Genomic DNA, 17,087 nt, shown 5'->3' on the forward strand with positions numbered 1-17,087 from the left:
GATTTGGGACCCCCTTGAGGGATCTGAGGTGGCACCAAGGGGTTGGGACCACCCTGAGGTGGCACCAAGGGGTTGGGACCAGCCTGAGGTGGATTTGGGATCACCCTGAGGGATCTGAGGTGGCTTTGGGGGTTGGGACCATCCCGAGGTGGATTTGGGACCACCTGGAAGTGGATTTAGGACCACCTTGAGGGATCTGAGGTGGCACCAAGTGGGGGTTGGGACCAGCCTGAGGTGGATTTGGGACCACCTTGAGGGACCTGAGGGGGCACCAAGGGGGTTGGGATCACCCTGAGGTGGATTTGGGACCACCCTGAGGTGGCACCAAGGGGGTTGGGACCAGCCTGAGGTGGATTTGGGATCACCCTGAGGGATCTGAGGTGGCTTTGGGGGTTTGGGATCACCCTGAGGTGGATTTGGGACCCCCTTGAGGGATCTGAGGTGGCTTTGGGGGGTTGGGACCATCCTGAGGTGGATCTGGGACCACCTTGAGGGATCTGAGGGGGCACCAAGGGGTTGGGATCACCGTGAGGGATCTGAGGTGGCTTTGCGGGTCGGGACCACCCATCCTGAGGTGGCACCAAAGGGTTGGCATCAACCTGAGGGATCTGAGGTGGCACCAAGGGGTTGGGACCACCTTGAGGTGGATTTGGGATCACCCTGAGGGACCTGAGGTGGATTTGGGGGGTTGGGATCACCCTGAGGTGGCACCAAGGGGGTTGGGACCACCCTGAGGTGGATTTGGGATCACCCTGAGGGACCTGAGGTGGATTTGGGGGGTTGGGATCATCCTGAGGTGGCACCAAGGGGTTGGGACCACCCTGAGGTGGATTTGGGATCACCCTGAGGGACCTGAGGTGGATTTGGGGGGTTGGGATCATCCTGAGGTGGCACCAAGGGGTTGGGACCACCCTGAGGTGGATTTGGGATCACCCTGAGGGACCTGAGGTGGATTTGGGGGGTTGGGATCATCCTGAGGTGGCACCAAGGGGTTGGGATCACCCTGAGGTGGATTTGGGACCACCCTGAGGTGGCACCAAGGGGTTGGGACCAGCCTGAGGTGGATTTGGGACCACCCTGAGGGATCTGAGGTGGCTTTGGGGGGTTGGCATCACCCTGAGGTGGATTTGGGACCCCCTTGAGGGATCTGAGGTGGCACCAAGGGGTTGGGACCACCCTGAGGTGGATTTGGAGATTGGGATCACCCTGAGGTGGCACCAAGGGGGTTGGGACCACCCTGAGGTGGATTTGGGACCACCCTGAGGTGGATTTGGGACCACCCTGAGGTGGGTTTGGGACCACCCTGAGGGATCTGAGGTGGCTTTGGGGGGTTGGGACCACCCTGAGGTGGCATCAAAGGGTTGGGACCACCCTGAGGTGGATTTGGGACCACCCTGAGGGATCTGAGGGGGCACCAAGGGGTTGGGACCACCTTGAGGTGGCACCAAGAGGGTTTGGGACCAGCCTGAGGTGGCACCAAGAGGCTTTGGGACCACCTTGAGGGATCTGAGGTGGCACCAAGGGGGTTGGGACCACCCTGAGGTGGATTTGGGACCACCCTGAGGGACCTGAGGTGGCTTTGGGGGTTGGGACCACCCTGAGGTGGATTTGGAGAGTTGGAATCAATTCCCCCCCTAAAATTTGGGGGGAAAAGACCCAAATTTGGGGAAAAGGAGCAAAAATTCCATGAAAAGAGACAGAAATTCAGGGAAAAGGGGCAGAAATTTGGGGATAAGAGGTAGAATAAGGGGCAGAAAATTGGGGAAAAATCAGGAATTTGGGGAAAAGGGACAGAAATTTTGAGAAAAAGAAAAATTCAGGAAAAAATGGCAGAAATTTGGGGAAAAGGGGGAGAATTTTGGGGAAGAAGGGCAGAAAAAGAGGGGAAAAATGAGAGGAACTTGGAAAAAATGGGCAGAAATTTGGGGAAAAGAGGCAGAAAATCAGGGGAAGGAGGTGGGAATTTGGGGAAAAAGGGGCACAAATGTGTGAGAAGGGTCAGGAATTTGGGATTTTTAGGGATTTTTAGGGATTTTTATGGATTTTGATGGATTTTTGGGGTGCAGGTCCCTTGTAGGATACATTCTGTGAGAAGGGTCAGGAATTTGGGATTTTTAGGGATTTTTATGGATTTTTAGGATTTTTAGGGATTTTTGGGGTGCAGGTCCCTTGTAGGATACATTCTGTGAGAAGGGTCAGGAATTTGGGATTTTTAGGGATTTTTAGGGATTTTTGGGGTGCAGGTCCCTTGTAGGATACATTCTGTGAGAAGGGTCAGGAATTTGGGATTTTTAGGGATTTTTAGGGATTTTTGGGTTGCAGGTCCCTTGTAGGATACATTCTGTGAGAAGGGTCAGGAATTTGGGAAAAGGGATTTTTAGGGATTTTTATGGATTTTACGGATTTTTAGGGATTTTTGGGGTGCAGGTCCCTTGTAGGGATACATTCTGTGAGAAGGGTCAGGAATTTGGGATTTTTAGGGATTTTTATGGATTTTTATGGATTTTTGGGGTGCAGGTACCTTGTAGGATACATTCTGTGAGAAGGGTCAGGAATTTGGGATTTTTAGGGATTTTTATGGATTTTTAGGGATTTTTGGGGTTCGGGTACCTTGTAGGATACATTCTGTGAGAAGGGTCAGGAATTTGGGAAAAGGGATTTTTATGGATTTTTATGGATTTTTGGGGTGCGGGTACCTTGTAGGATACATTCTGTGAGAAGGGTCAGGAATTTTTTAGGGATTTTTAGGGATTTTTATGGATTTTTGGGGTTCGGGTACCTTGTAGGATACATTCTGTGAGAAGGGTCAGGAATTTGGGATTTTTAGGGATTTTTAGGGATTTTTATGGATTTTTGGGGTGCCGGTACCTTGTAGGATACATTCTGTGAGAAGGGTCAGGAATTTGGGATTTTTAGGGATTTTTATGGATTTTTAGGGATTTCGGGGTTCGGGTACCTTGTAGGATACATTCTGTGAGAAGGGTCAGGAATTTGGGATTTTTAGGGATTTTTAGGGATTTTTAGGGATTTTTATGGATTTTTAGGGATTTTTGGGGTTTCGGGTACCTTGTAGGATACATTTGTGAGTAGGGTCAGGAATTTGGGATTTTTATGGATTTTTAGGGATTTCTAGGGATTTTTGGGGTGCAGGTCCCTTGTAGGATACATTCTGTGAGAAGGGTCAGGAATTTGGGATTTTTATGGATTTTATGGATTTTTAGGGATTTTTGGGGTGCAGGTCCCTTGTAGGATACATTCTGTGAGAAGGGTCAGGAATTTGGGATTTTTAGGGATTTTTAGGGATTTTTAGGGATTTTTAGGGATTTTTGGGGTGCAGGTCCCTTGTAGGATACATTCTGTGAGAAGGGTCAGGAATTTGGGAAAAGGGATTTTTAGGGATTTTTATGGATTTTTAGGGATTTTATGGATTTTTATGGATTTCTGTGGTGCAGGTACCTTGTAGGATACATTCTGTGAGAAGGGTCAGGAATTTTTTAGGGATTTTTATGGATTTTGATGGATTTTTGGGGTGCAGGTCCCTTGTAGGATACATTCTGTGAGAAGGGTCAGGAATTTGGGATTTTTATGGATTTTACGGATTTTTAGGGATTTTTGGGGTGCAGGTACCTTGTAGGATACATTCTGTGAGAAGGGTCAGGAATTTGGGATTTTTAGGGATTTTTATGGATTTTTATGGATTTTGATGGATTTTTGGGGTGCAGGTACCTTGTAGGATACATTCTGTGAGAAGGGTCAGGAATTTGGGAAAAGGGATTTTTAGGGATTTTTATGGATTTTTAGGGATTTTATGGATTTTTATGGATTTCTGTGGTGCAGGTACCTTGTAGGATACATTCTGTGAGAAGGGTCAGGAATTTTTTAGGGATTTTTATGGATTTTGATGGATTTTTGGGGTGCAGGTACCTTGTAGGATACATTTGTGAGAAGGGTCAGGAATTTGGGATTTTTAGGGATTTTTAGGGATTTTTGGGGTGCAGGTCCCTTGTAGGATACATTCTGTGAGAAGGGTCAGGAATTTGGGATTTTTAGGGATTTTTAGGGATTTTTAGGGATTTTTGGGGTTCGGGTACCTTGTAGGATACATTCTGTGAGAAGGGTCAGGAATTTGGGATTTTTAGGGATTTTTAGGGATTTTTAGGGATTTTTAGGGATTTTTGGGGTGCAGGTCCCTTGTAGGATACATTCTGTGAGAAGGGTCAGGAATTTGAGATTTTTAGGGATTTTTATGGATTTTTAGGGATTTTTATGGATTTCGGGGTTCGGGTACCTTGTAGGATACATTCTGTGAGAAGGGTCAGGAATTTGGGAAAAGGGATTTTGATGGATTTTTAGGGATTTTTGGGGTGCAGGTCCCTTGTAGGATACATTCTGTGAGAAGGGTCAGGAATTTGAGATTTTTAGGGATTTTTATGGATTTTTAGGGATTTTTATGGATTTCGGGGTTCGGGTACCTTGTAGGATACATTCTGTGAGAAGGGTCAGGAATTTGGGAAAAGGGATTTTGATGGATTTTTAGGGATTTTTGGGGTGCAGGTACCTTGTAGGATACATTCTGTGAGAAGGGTCAGGAATTTGGGATTTTTAGGGATTTTTACGGATTTTTATGGATTTTTGGGGTTCGGGTACCTTGTAGGATACATTCTGTGAGAAGGGTCAGGAATTTGGGATTTTTATGGATTTTTAGGGATTTTTATGGATTTTTGTGGTGCAGGTACCTTGTAGGATACATTCTGTGAGAAGGGTGAGGAATTTGGGATTTTTAGGGATTTTTACAGATTTTTAGGGATTTTTGGGGTGCAGGTACCTTGTAGGATACATTCTGTGAGAAGGGTCAGGAATTTGGGATTTTTAGGGATTTTTATGGATATTTATGGATTTTTGGGGTGCAGGTACCTTGTAGGATACATTCTGTGAGAAGGGTGAGGAATTTGGGATTTTTAGGGATTTTTACAGATTTTTAGGGATTTTTGGGGTGCAGGTACCTTGTAGGATACATTCTGTGAGAAGGGTCAGGAATTTGGGATTTTTAGGGATTTTTATGGATATTTATGGATTTTTGGGGTGCAGGTACCTTGTAGGATACATTCTGTGAGAAGGGTCAGGAATTTGGGATTTTTATGGATTTTTAGGGTGCAGGTACCTTGTAGGATACATTCTGTGAGAAGGGTCAGGAATTTTTTAGGGATTTTTAGGGATTTTTATGGATTTTTGGGGTGCAGGTACCTTGTAGGATACATTCTGTGAGAAGGGTCAGGAATTTGGGATTTTTAGGGATTTTTAGGGATTTTTAGGATTTTTAGGGATTTTTGGGGTGCAGGTACCTTGTAGGATACATTCTGTGAGAAGGGTCAGGAATTTGGGATTTTTAGGGATTTTTAGGGATTTTTGGGGTTCGGGTACCTTGTAGGATACATTCTGTGAGAAGGGTCAGGAATTTGGAAAAAGGGATTTTTAGGGATTTTTAGGGATTTTTATGGATTTTTATGGATTTTTAGGGATTTTTGGGGTGCAGTTACCTTGTAGGATACATTCTGTGAGAAGGGTCAGGAATTTGGGATTTTTAGGGATTTTTATGGATTTTTGGGGTGCAGGTACCTTGTAGGATACATTCTGTGAGAAGGGTCAGGAATTTGGGATTTTTAGGGATTTTTAGGGATTTTTAGGGATTTTTGGGGTGCAGGTACCTTGTAGGATACATTCTGTGAGAAGGGTCAGGAATTTGGGATTTTTAGGGATTTTTAGGGATTTTTGGGGTGCAGGTACCTTGTAGGATACATTCTGTGAGAAGGATCAGGAATTTGGGATTTTTAGGGATTTTTAGGGATTTTTATGGATTTTGATGGATTTTTGGGGTGCAGGTACCTTGTAGGATACATTCTGTGAGAAGGGTCAGGAATTTGGGATTTTTAGGGATTTTTATGGATTTTATGGATTTTTGGGGTTTCAGGTACCTTGTAGGATACATTCTGTGAGAAGGGTCAGGAATTTTTTAGGGATTTTTATGGATTTTTAGGGATTTTTGTGGTGGAGGTACCTTGTAGGATACATTCTGTGAGAAGGGTCAGGAATTTTTTAGGGATTTTTATGGATTTTGATGGATTTTTGGGGTGCAGGTACCTTGTAGGATACATTCTGTGAGAAGGGTCAGGAATTTTTTAGGGATTTTTATGGATTTTTATGGATTTTTGTGGTGCAGGTACCTTGTAGGATACATTGCCATGGAAGGGGATCCCAAATCCGCCGCGCACTCAGAGCTCGCTCGGCCTGGCCATGGATCCTGCCCCGGGCACGGCGCCGCCTCTCCCGACTCTGAGGGGAAAATCCAGAAATTTCCACCCAAAATCCACAAAATGGGAAAATTCTGATGCAAAAATAAAAACTTGGGGAAAAAAATCCCTAAAATTTGGGATTTTTTCAATTTTTTCCTCCATTTTTCAGCCCCAAATTCACATTTCCGGGAGGGATTTGTGGCGCCTCCACTTCCAACTCTGAGGGGAAAATCCAGAAATTTCCACCCAAAATCCACAAAATGGGAAAATTCTGATGCAAAAATAAAAACTTAGGGAAAAAAAATCCCTAAAATTTGGGATTTTTTCAATTTTTTCCTCCATTTTTCAGCCCCAAATTCACATTTCCAGGAGGGATTTGTGGCACCTCCACTCCACTCCCCACAACATTTTGTGGATTTTGGGTGGAAATTCCTGAGGGGAAAAATCAGGAATTTCCACCCCAAATCCACAAAATGGGAAAATTCTGATGGAAAAATAAAAAATGGAGGAAAAAACCCCCAAAATTTGGGGTATTTTTCACTTTTATCCTCCATTTTTCAGCCCCAAATCCACATTCCCAGGAAGGATTTGTGGCACCTCCACTCCCGACTCTGAGGGGAAAATCCAGAAATTTCCACCCAAAATTCACCAAATGGGAAAATTCTGATGCAAAAATAAAAATCTGAGGGAAAAAAACCCCAAAATTTGGGGGTTTTTCACTTTTTTCCTCCATTTTCAGCCCCAAATCCGCATTTCCAGGAAGGATTTGTGGCACCTCCACTCCACTCTCCACAACATTTTGTGGATTTTGGGTGGAAATTCCTGAGGGGAAAAATCAGGAATTTCCACCCCAAAATTCACAAAATGGGAAAATTCTGATGGAAAAATAAAAATTTGGGGGAAAAACCCCCAAAATTTGGGATTTTTCCAATTTTCTCCTCCATTTTCCAGCCCCAAATTCACATTTCCAGGAGGGATTTCTGCTCCAGATCCCAACTCTGAGGGGAAAATTCAGGAATTTCCACCCAAAATCCTGGAAATCCACCCTGGGTTTACTGGGATCACAAAAATGGGAAACTTCTGATGGAAAAATGAGATTTTGGCACCAAAATTTGGATTTTTCCCCATTTTTTTCAGCCTCAAATCCTCATTTCCAGGAGGAATTTCTGCTCCAGATCCCAACTCTGAGGGGGGAAATTTCCCTAAACTCCTGGAAATCCACCCTGGGTTTATTGAGATCCATAAAAATGGGAAAATTCTGATGGAAAAATGAGATTTTTGGGCAAAAAAACCCCAAATTTGAGGGGTTTTTTTTCACCTTTTTTCCCCATTTTTCAGCCCCAAATCTGCATTTCCAGAAAAGATTTCTGCTCCAGATCCAAACTCTGAGGGGAAAATTCAGGAATTTCCACCCAAAATCCTGGAAATCCACCCTGGGGTTATTGGGAGCCACAAAAATCAGGAAATTTCTATGGAAAAATGAGATTTTGGCCCCAAAATTTGGATTTTTCCCCATTTTTTCAGCCCCAAATCCTCATTTCCAGGAGGGATTTCTGCTCCAGATCCCAAATATGAGAGGGAAAAGTTCCCTAAAATCCTGGAAATCCACCCTGAGTTTACTGAGATCCATAAAAATGGGAAAATTCTGATGGAAAAATGAGATTTTGGCACCAAAATTTGGGATTTTCCTGGTTTTTTTCCCTTTTTCCAGTTCCCCAAACCCCCAAAATTGGGAGATTCCGATGCAAAAATGGGATTTTGGCACCAACATTTGGGATTTTTTCCCTTTTTTCCCCCATTTTTCCAGTCCCCAACCCGAAGAAATTGGGAGAACGACACAGAAAAATAAGATTTTGACACCAAAATTTGAATTTTTTCCCTTTTTTGCCATTCTTCCAGCCCCAAACCCCCCAAAATGGGGAGAATCCGACAGAAAAACTGGATTTTGCCACCAAAATTTGAGTTTTTCTTTGCTTTGTTTTCATTTTTTTTCCCCATTTTTCCAGTTCCCAACCCAAAGAAATGGGAGGATCCCAGAGAAAAATGGGATTTTGGCACCAAACTTGGATTTTCCCTGTTTTTTTTTTCATTTTTCCAGTTCCTAACCCCAAAAATTGGGAGAATCACACAGGAAAATGAGATTTTGACACCAAAATTTGAATTTTTTCCTTTTTTTGCCATTCTTCCAGCCCCAAACCCCCAAAAATGGGGAGAAGCCGACTGAAGAACTGGATTTTGCCACCAAAATTTGAGTTTTTCTTGGTTTTTTTTCCATTTTCCCCCCATTTTTCCAGTTCCCAGCCCCCCCAAAAATGGGAGAATTCTACAGAAAAAGGAGATTTTGGTACCAAAATTTAAATTTTAATATTTTTTTATTATTTTTCCAGTCCTCAACCCAAAAATTTGGGAGAATCTGATAGAAAAATGAGATTTTGGCACTAAAATTTGGGGTTTTCCCCATTTTTCTAGTTCCCAACTCAAAAAATTGGGAAGAATCCAATGGAAAAATCAGATTTTAGCACCAACATTTGGATTTTTATCTTTTTTATTTCTATTTTTCCACTTCCCAACTCCAAGAAATTGGGAAAAACACACAGAAAAATGGAATTTTGGCAGCAAAATTTGGATTTTTCCCGTTTTCCCCCCATTTTTCCCCAGAAATGCAGAAAATCTGAGCTCACCTGAGTTCCAGCTCCCTCCCAGCTGCGGCTCCTCAGCCCCGGAGCTTCATCTTCCACCTCACGCTGCAAAAAGCTCTGGAAAAAAAGGAAATTTCCATGAATTCCAAATTCCAGAGCAAAATTCCCAATTTCAGCTCAAAATTCTGAATTTTCGCCACAACATTTTCAATTCCAGGCTCAAAATTCCAATTTCTGTCCCCAAAATTCCCAATTTCTGTCCCTAAAATTTTCAAGTTCAGTCTTGAAATTCTCAATTCTGGCCTCAAAATTTGCAACTCCCACCCCAAAATTCCAAAATTTTTAATGCCAGCACCAAAATTCCCAATTCCATCCCAAAATTCTCCCTAAAAATGCCTCAAAATTCCAAATTCCAGCCCCAAAAAAATCAATTTCGGTCCCAAAATTCCAAATTTTCGGCCCTCAAATCCCAATTCTGTCCCGAAAATTCCCAATTTCAGCTTCAAAATCTCCAATTCCACCCCAAAATTCTCAATTCCAGAATCCAAAATCCCCAATTTTACAATTTTAGCCCCAAAATTCTCAATTTTAGCCCCAAAATTCCCAATTCCAGCATCCAAAATTCTGAATTTCAGAACGCAAAATTCCCAATTCCAGCCCCAAATTCCCAATTTTAGCCCCAAGTCCAAGCCCAGGGATGGCAAAAAAGGAGGAAATTCCCCAAATCCGACTTCAGAAATCCAAAATTCCCAAATTTCCCCAAATGCAGGAATTTTCCCTTGGAATTACCCACATTTTCAGAATTTGGGATTAAAATTCCCATTTTTTTCCTCCAGTTCCTTAAAAAACCCCAAAATTTTAGGAATTATCCTTAAAAAACCCAAAAATTTGGGAATTAAATCGTTAAATAACTCGAAAATTTTGGTAATTAAATCCTTAAATGACCCAAAATGTTGGGAATGATCCTCAAACTTTGGGATTGATTCTAAAAAAACCCCAAAATTTGGGAATAATCCTTGAATGACCCCAAATGTTGGGAATTTATCCTCAAATAACCCCAAATTTGGGGAATTGAGGCTGAAAAATCCCAAAACTCTGACAGAAAATCCCCAAACAGCCCCAAAATTCCACAAGTGAGGCTCAAACAGCCCCAAAAACTGGGAAAGAATCCCAAAATCAGCCCCAAAATTCAGAATATTCCCCAAAATCCCCCAAACTTTGGAAAACAATCCCAAAAATCCCCCAAACTTTGGGAAAGAATCCTAAAATCAGCCCAAAATTCAGAAAATGACCCCAAAATCCCCCAAACTTCGGGAAAAAATTCCTCCAAATCCCCCAAATTTTGGGAAATGATCCCAAATCCCCCAAACTTTGGGAAATAACCCTAAAATCACCCCAAAATTCAGAAAACGACCCAAAAATCACCCCCAAAATTCAGAATATTCCCCAAAATCCCCCAAACTTTGGGGAAGAATCTCCAAAACTTTGGAAAATGATCCCAAATTCCCCAAACTTTGGGAAACAACCCCAAAAATCCTCAAACTTTGGGAAAAGATCCCCAAAATCACCCCAAAATTCAGAAAATGACCCCAAAATCACCCCCAAAATTCGGAATATTCCCCCAAATCCCCCGAACTTTGGGAAATAAACCTAAAATCACCCCAAAATTCAGAAAATGACCCCAAAATCAGCCCCAAAATTCAGAATATTCCCCCAAATCTCCCAAACTTTGGGAGATGCTGCCCCAAACCCCACAGCTCAGCCGCAGCCCAGGCTCATTAAGGGTTAATTAGCAGCTCATTAAGGGTTAATTAGCAGCTCATTAACGTCGGGTTCACCCAGCCCCAGGGGATTCCCTCAGTTCCCAATTCCCAGCCCAAAACCTCTGAAATTCATTCAAATTCCAAATTCCCAGCCCAAAATACCCAGAAATTCCTTCAGGTTGGAAATTCCAGCCCCAAAACCTTGGGAATTCCCTCAGGTTCCCAATTCCCATCCCAAAACCTCAGGAATTCCCTCAGGTTCCCAATTCCCACCCTAAAATATCTGAAATTCCTTCAGATTCCAAATTCCCAGCCCAAAATACCCAGGAATTCCCTCAGGTTCTAAATTCCCAGCCCAAAATATCCCAAAATTCCTTCAGGGTGGAAATTCCAACCCCACAACCCCAGAAACTCCTTCAGAGTCCCAATTCCACCCCCAAAACCTCAGGAATTCCCTCAGATTCCAAATTCCCACCTCAAAACTTCAGGAATTCCCTCAAGCTGGAAATTCCCACCCCAAAATATCCAAAAATTCCCTCGGGCTCCCAACTCCCATCCCAAAATATCCAGAAATTCCTTCAGGCTGGAAATTCCAACCCCAAGACCTTGGGAATTCCCTCAGGCTGGAAATTCCCAGCCCTAAACCTCAGGAATTCCTTCAGGTTCCAAATTCCCATCCAAAAAAACCTGGGAATTCCCTCAGGATGAAAATTCCAAACCCCAAAACCTCAGGAACTCCCAATTTCCATCCCAAAACCTCAGCAATTCCCTCAGGTTCCCAATTCCCAGCCCAAAACTTGGAATTTCCTCCAGCTGGAAATTCCAACCCTAAAACCTCAGCAATTCCCTCAGGCTGGAAATTCCAATGCCAAAATCTTGGAATTCCCTCAGGTTCTCAATTCCCATCCTAAAATATCTGAAATTCCTTCAGATTCCAAATTCCCAGGCAAATATCCAGAAATTCACTCAGATTCCAAATTCCCAGCCCAAAATACCCAGAAATTCCTTCAGGGTGGAAATTCCAACCCCACAACCCAGAAACTCCTTCAGAGTCCCAATTCCCACCCCTAAAACCTCAGGAATTCCCTCAGATTCCAAATTCCCACCTCAAAACTTCAGGAATTCCCTCAAACTGGAAATTCCCACCCCAAAATATCCAAAAATTCCCTCAGGTTCCCAATTTGCACCCCAAAATATCCAGAAATTCCTTCAGGCTGGAAATTCCAACCCCAAGACCTTGGGAATTCCCTCAGGCTGGAAATTCCCAGCCCAAAACCTCAGGAATTCCTTCAGGTTCCAAATTCCCATCCCAAAAAAACCTGGGAATTCCCTCAGGATGAAAATTCCAACCCCAAAACCTCAGGAACTCCCAATTTCCATCCAAAACCTCAGCAATTCCCTCAGGTTCCCAATTCCCAGCCCAAAACTTTGGGAATTCCCTCCAGCTGGAAATTCCAACCCTAAAACCTCAGGAATTCTCTCAGGCTGGAAATTCCAATGCCAAAATCTCGGGAATTCCCTCAGGTTCCCAATTCCCACCCTAAAATATCTGGAATTCCTTCAGATTCCAAATTCCCAGCCCAAATACCCAGGAATTCCCTCAGGTTCTAAATTCCCAGCCCAAAATACCCAGAAATTCCTTCAGGGTGGAAATTCCAACCCCACAACCCCAGAAACTCCTTCAGAGTCCCAATTCCCACCCCCAAAACCTCAGCAATTCCCTCAGATTTCAAATTCCCACCTCAAAACTTCAGGAATTCCCTCAAGCTGGAAATTCCCACCCCAAAATATCCAAAATTCCCTCAGGTTCCCAATTCCCACCCCAAAACCTCAGGAATTCCCTCAGGATGGGAACTCCAACCCCCAAACCTTGGAATTCTTTAGGCTCCCAATTCCCATTCCAAAATATCCAGAAATTCCTTTAGGCTGGAAATTCCAACACAAAACCTTGGGAATTCCTTTAGGTTCCCAATTCCCAGCCCAAAACTTTGGGAATTCCCTCAAGCTGAAAATTCGAATCCCAAAACCTCAAGCAATTCCCTCAGGTTCCAAATTCTCATCCTAAAACATCCAGGAATTCCCTCAGGTTCCCAATTTCCATTCTAAAACATCCAGGAATTCCCTCAGGCTGGAAATTCCAACCCAAAACCTCAGGAATTCCTTCAAGCTCCCAATTCCAGCCCAAAAAACTCTGGGAGTTCCCTCAGGGTGGAAATTCCAACCCCAAAACCTCAGGAACTCCCTCAGGTTCCCAATTCCCAGCCCAAACTTAGGAAACGCCCTCAAGCAAGAAATTCCTACAGCAAAACACCCAGGAACTGCCCCAGATTCCAAATTTCCATCCCAAAACACCCAGGAACTGCCTCAGATTTCAAATTTCCATCCCAAAACACCCAGGAACTGCCTCAGATTCCAAATTTCCATCCCAAAACACCCAGGAATTCCCTCAGATTCCAAATTTCCATCCCAAAACACCCAGGAATTCCCTCAGATTCCAAATTTCCATCCCAAAACACCCAGCAATTCCCTCAGGCTGGAAATTCCAACCCCAAAATCTCCAGGGCTTCCCTCAGGTTGCAAATTCCCAGCCCAAAACCTCAGCAATTCCCTCAGTGTCACAATTCCCAGCTCAAAACTTTGGGAATTCCCTCAGGATGGAAATTCCCAGCCCAAAAACTTGGGAATTCCCTCAGGTTCCAAATTCCCATCTCAAGAAACTTCAGGAATTCCTGCAGGTTCCCAATTCCCGTCCCAAAACCCCCAGGAATTCCTTCAGGCTGGAAATTCCAACCCCAAAAACCTCAGGAACTCCCTCAGGTTCTAAATTCCCATCCCAAAACACCCAGGAATTCCCTCAGATTCCAAATTTCCATCCCAAAACACCCAGGAACTGCCTCAGATTCCAAATTTCCATCCCAAAACACCCAGGAACTGCCCCAGATTCCAAATTTCCATCCCAAAACACCCAGGAATTCCCTCAGATTCCAAATTTCCATCCTAAAACACCCAGCAATTCCCTCAGATTCCAAATTTCCATCCCAAAACACCCAGGAACTGCCTCAGATTCCAAATTTCCATCCCAAAACACCCAGGAACTGCCTCAGATTCCAAATTTCCATCCCAAAACACCCAGGAACTGCCCCAGATTCCAAATTTCCATCCCAAAACACCCAGGAATTCCCTGAGGTTGGAAATTCCAACCCCAAAATCTCCAGGGCTTCCCTCAGGTTCCAAATTCCCATCCCAAAACCTCAGCAATTCCCTCAGTGTCACAATTCCCGTCCCAAAACTTTGGGAATTCCCTCAGGATGGAAATTCCCAGCCCAAAAACTTGGGAATTCCCTCAGGTTCCAAATTCCCATCTCAAGAAACTTCAGGAATTCCTGCAGGTTCCCAATTCCCGTCCCAAAACGCCCAGGAATTCCTTCAGGCTGGAAATTCCAACCCCAAAAACCTCAGGAATTCCCTCAGGTTCCCAATTCCCGTCCCAGCACTTTGGGAATTCCCTCAAGCTCCCAATTTCCAACCCCAAAATATCCAGGAATTGCCTCAGGCTCCCAATTCCTCTCTCAAAAAACCTCAGCAATTCCCTCAGGTTCTAAATTCCCATCCCAAATCATCCAGGAATTCCTTCAGATTCCAAATTCCCAGCCCAAAACTTTGGGAATTCCCTCAGGCTGGAAATTCCCAGCCCAAAACCTCAGGAATTCCCTCAGGTTCCAAATTCTCATCCTAAAACATCCAAGAATTCCCTCAGGCTGAAAATTTCCATCCCAAAACCTCAGCAATTCCCTCAGGTTCCAAATTCCCAGCCCCAAACTTTGGGAATTCCCTCAAGCTTGAAAATCCAACCCCAAAACCTCAGCAATTCCCTCAGGTTCTAAATTCTCACCAAGAATTCCCTCAGGTTCCCATTTCCAACCCAAAACCTCAGCAATTCCCTCAGGCTGGAAATTCCAATCCCAAAACCTCAGCAATTCCCTCAGGTTCCCAATTCCCATCCTAAAATACCCAGGAATTCCCTCAGGCTGGAAATTCCCAGCCCTAAACCTTGGGAATTCCCTCGGTGTCCCAATTCCCAGCCCAAAACTTTGGAATTCCCTCAGGCTGAAAATTCCCGGCCCAAAACCTCAGCAATTCCCTCAGGATGGAAATTCCAACCCCAAAACCTCAGGAATTCCCTCAGGTTCCAAATTTCCATCCCAAAACCTCAGCAATTCCCTCACTGTCCCAATTCACAACACAAAACTTTGGGAATTCCCTCAGGCTGAAAATTCCCAGCCCAAAACCTCAGCAATTCCTTCAGGTTCCAAATTCTCATCCTAAAACATCCAGGAATTCCCTCAGGTTCCAAATTCCCATCCTAAAATACCCTGGAATTCCCTCAGGCTGGAAATTCCAACCCCAAAACCTCAGGAATTCCTTCAGGTTCCCAATTCCCAGCCCAAAACCTCAGGAATTCCCTCAGTGTCCCAATTCACAGCCCCAAACTTTGGGAATTTTCTCCAGCTTGAAAATCCAACCCTAAAACCTCAGGAATTCCCTCAAGTTCCAAATTCTCATCCTAAAACATCCAAGAATTCCCTCAGGTTCCCAATTCCAACCCAAAACCTCAGCAATTCCCTCAGGATGGGAATTCCCAGCCCTAAACCTTGGGAATTCCCTCGGTGTCCCAATTCACAACACAAAACTTTGGGAATTCCCTCAAGTTCCAAATTCCCAGCCCAAAACCTCAGGAACTCCCTCAAGCTGGAAATTCCAACCCCAAAACCTCAGCAATTCCCTCAGGTTCCAAATTTCCATCCCAAAACCTCAGCAATTCCCTCAGGATGGGAATTCCCAGCCCTAAACGTTGGGAATTCCCTCAGGTTCCCAACTCACAACACAAAACTTTGGGAATTCCCTCAAGCTGAAAATTCCCAGCCCAAAACCTCAGGAATTCCCTCAGGATGGGAATTCCAACCCCAAAACCTCAGCAATTCCCTCGGGTTCTAAATTCTCATCCTAAAACATCCAAGAATTCCCTCAGGTTCCAAATTCCCAGCCCAAAACCTCAGGAATTCCCTCAGGCTGGAAATTCCAACCCCAAAACCTCAGCAATTCCCTCAGGTTCCCAATTTCCATCCCAAAACCTCAGCAATTCCCTCAGGATGGGAATTCCCAGCCCAAAACCTCAGCAATTCCCTCAGGTTCCAAATTTCCATCCCAAAACCTCAGCAATTCCCTCAGGATGGGAATTCCCAGCCCTAAACGTTGGGAATTCCCTCAGGTTCCCAACTCACAACACAAAACTTTGGGAATTCCCTCAAGCTGAAAATTCCCAGCCCAAAACCTCAGGAATTCCCTCAGGATGGGAATTCCAACCCCAAAACCTCAGCAATTCCCTCGGGTTCTAAATTCTCATCCTAAAACATCCAAGAATTCCCTCAGGTTCCAAATTCCCAGCCCAAAACCTCAGGAACTCCCTCAGGCTGGAAATTCCAACCCCAAAACCTCAGGAATTCCCTCAGGTTCCCAATTTCCATCCCAAAACCTCAGCAATTCCCTCAAGCTTGAAAATCCAACCCAAAAACCTCAGGAATTCCCTCAGGTTCCAAATTCCCAGCCCAAAACCTCAGCAATTCCCTCAGGATGGGAATTCCCAGCCCAAAACCTCAGCAATTCACTCAGGTTCCCAATTTCCAACCCAAAACCTCAGCAATTCCCTCAGGACGGGAATTCCCAGCCCTAAACATTGGGAATTCCCTCAGTGTCCCAATTCACAACACAAAACTTTGGGAATTCCCTCAAGTTCCAAATTCCCAGCCCAAAACCTCAGGAACTCCCTCAGGATGGGAATTCCAACCCCAAAACCTCAGCAATTCCCTCAGGTTCCAATTCCCATCCCAAAACCTCAGCAATTCCCTCAGGATGGGAATTCCCAGCCCTAAACGTTGGGAATTCCCTCGGTGTCCCAATTCACAACACAAAACTTTGGGAATTCCCTCAGGCTGAAAATTCCCAGCCCAAAACCTCAGCAATTCCCTCAGGATGGGAATTCCAACCCCAAAACCTCAATTCCCTCGGGTTCTAAATTCTCATCCTAAAACATCCAAGAATTCCCTCAGGTTCCAAATTCCCAGCCCAAAACCTCAGGAATTCCCTCAGGTTCCCAATTTCCATCCCAAAACCTCAGCAATTCCCTCAGGATGGGAATTCCCAGCCCAAAACCTCAGCAATTCCCTCAGGTTCCAAATTTCCAAACCAAAACCTCAGCAATTCCCTCAGGATGGGAATTCCCAGCCCTAAACGTTGGGAATTCCCTCAGTGTCCCAATTCACAACACAAAACTTTGGGAATTCCCTCAAGTTCCAAATTCCCAGCCCAAAACCCCAGGAATTCCCAAAGGTTCCAAA

The 17,087-nt window shown here is 44.3% G+C and overlaps 1 long non-coding RNA gene across 2 annotated transcripts in view; it reads right to left on the reverse strand.

Moving 5' to 3' along the window:
- LOC134433664 (uncharacterized) overlaps positions 1–17,087 on the reverse strand; it is a 31,559-nt gene that overhangs the window by 5,003 nt on the left and 9,469 nt on the right. For both annotated transcript variants that reach the window (XR_010031672.1, XR_010031673.1), the window contains exons 2-3: positions 8,972–9,046; positions 6,222–6,330 (exon numbers count right to left, since the gene is read on the reverse strand). This is a non-coding gene — a long non-coding RNA (uncharacterized LOC134433664). The remainder of the gene's footprint in view (positions 1–6,221; positions 6,331–8,971; positions 9,047–17,087) is intronic.

Source organism: Melospiza melodia, unplaced genomic scaffold (assembly GCF_035770615.1).
Source record: "Melospiza melodia melodia isolate bMelMel2 unplaced genomic scaffold, bMelMel2.pri scaffold_231, whole genome shotgun sequence".
Lineage (NCBI taxonomy): Eukaryota > Metazoa > Chordata > Aves > Passeriformes > Passerellidae > Melospiza > Melospiza melodia.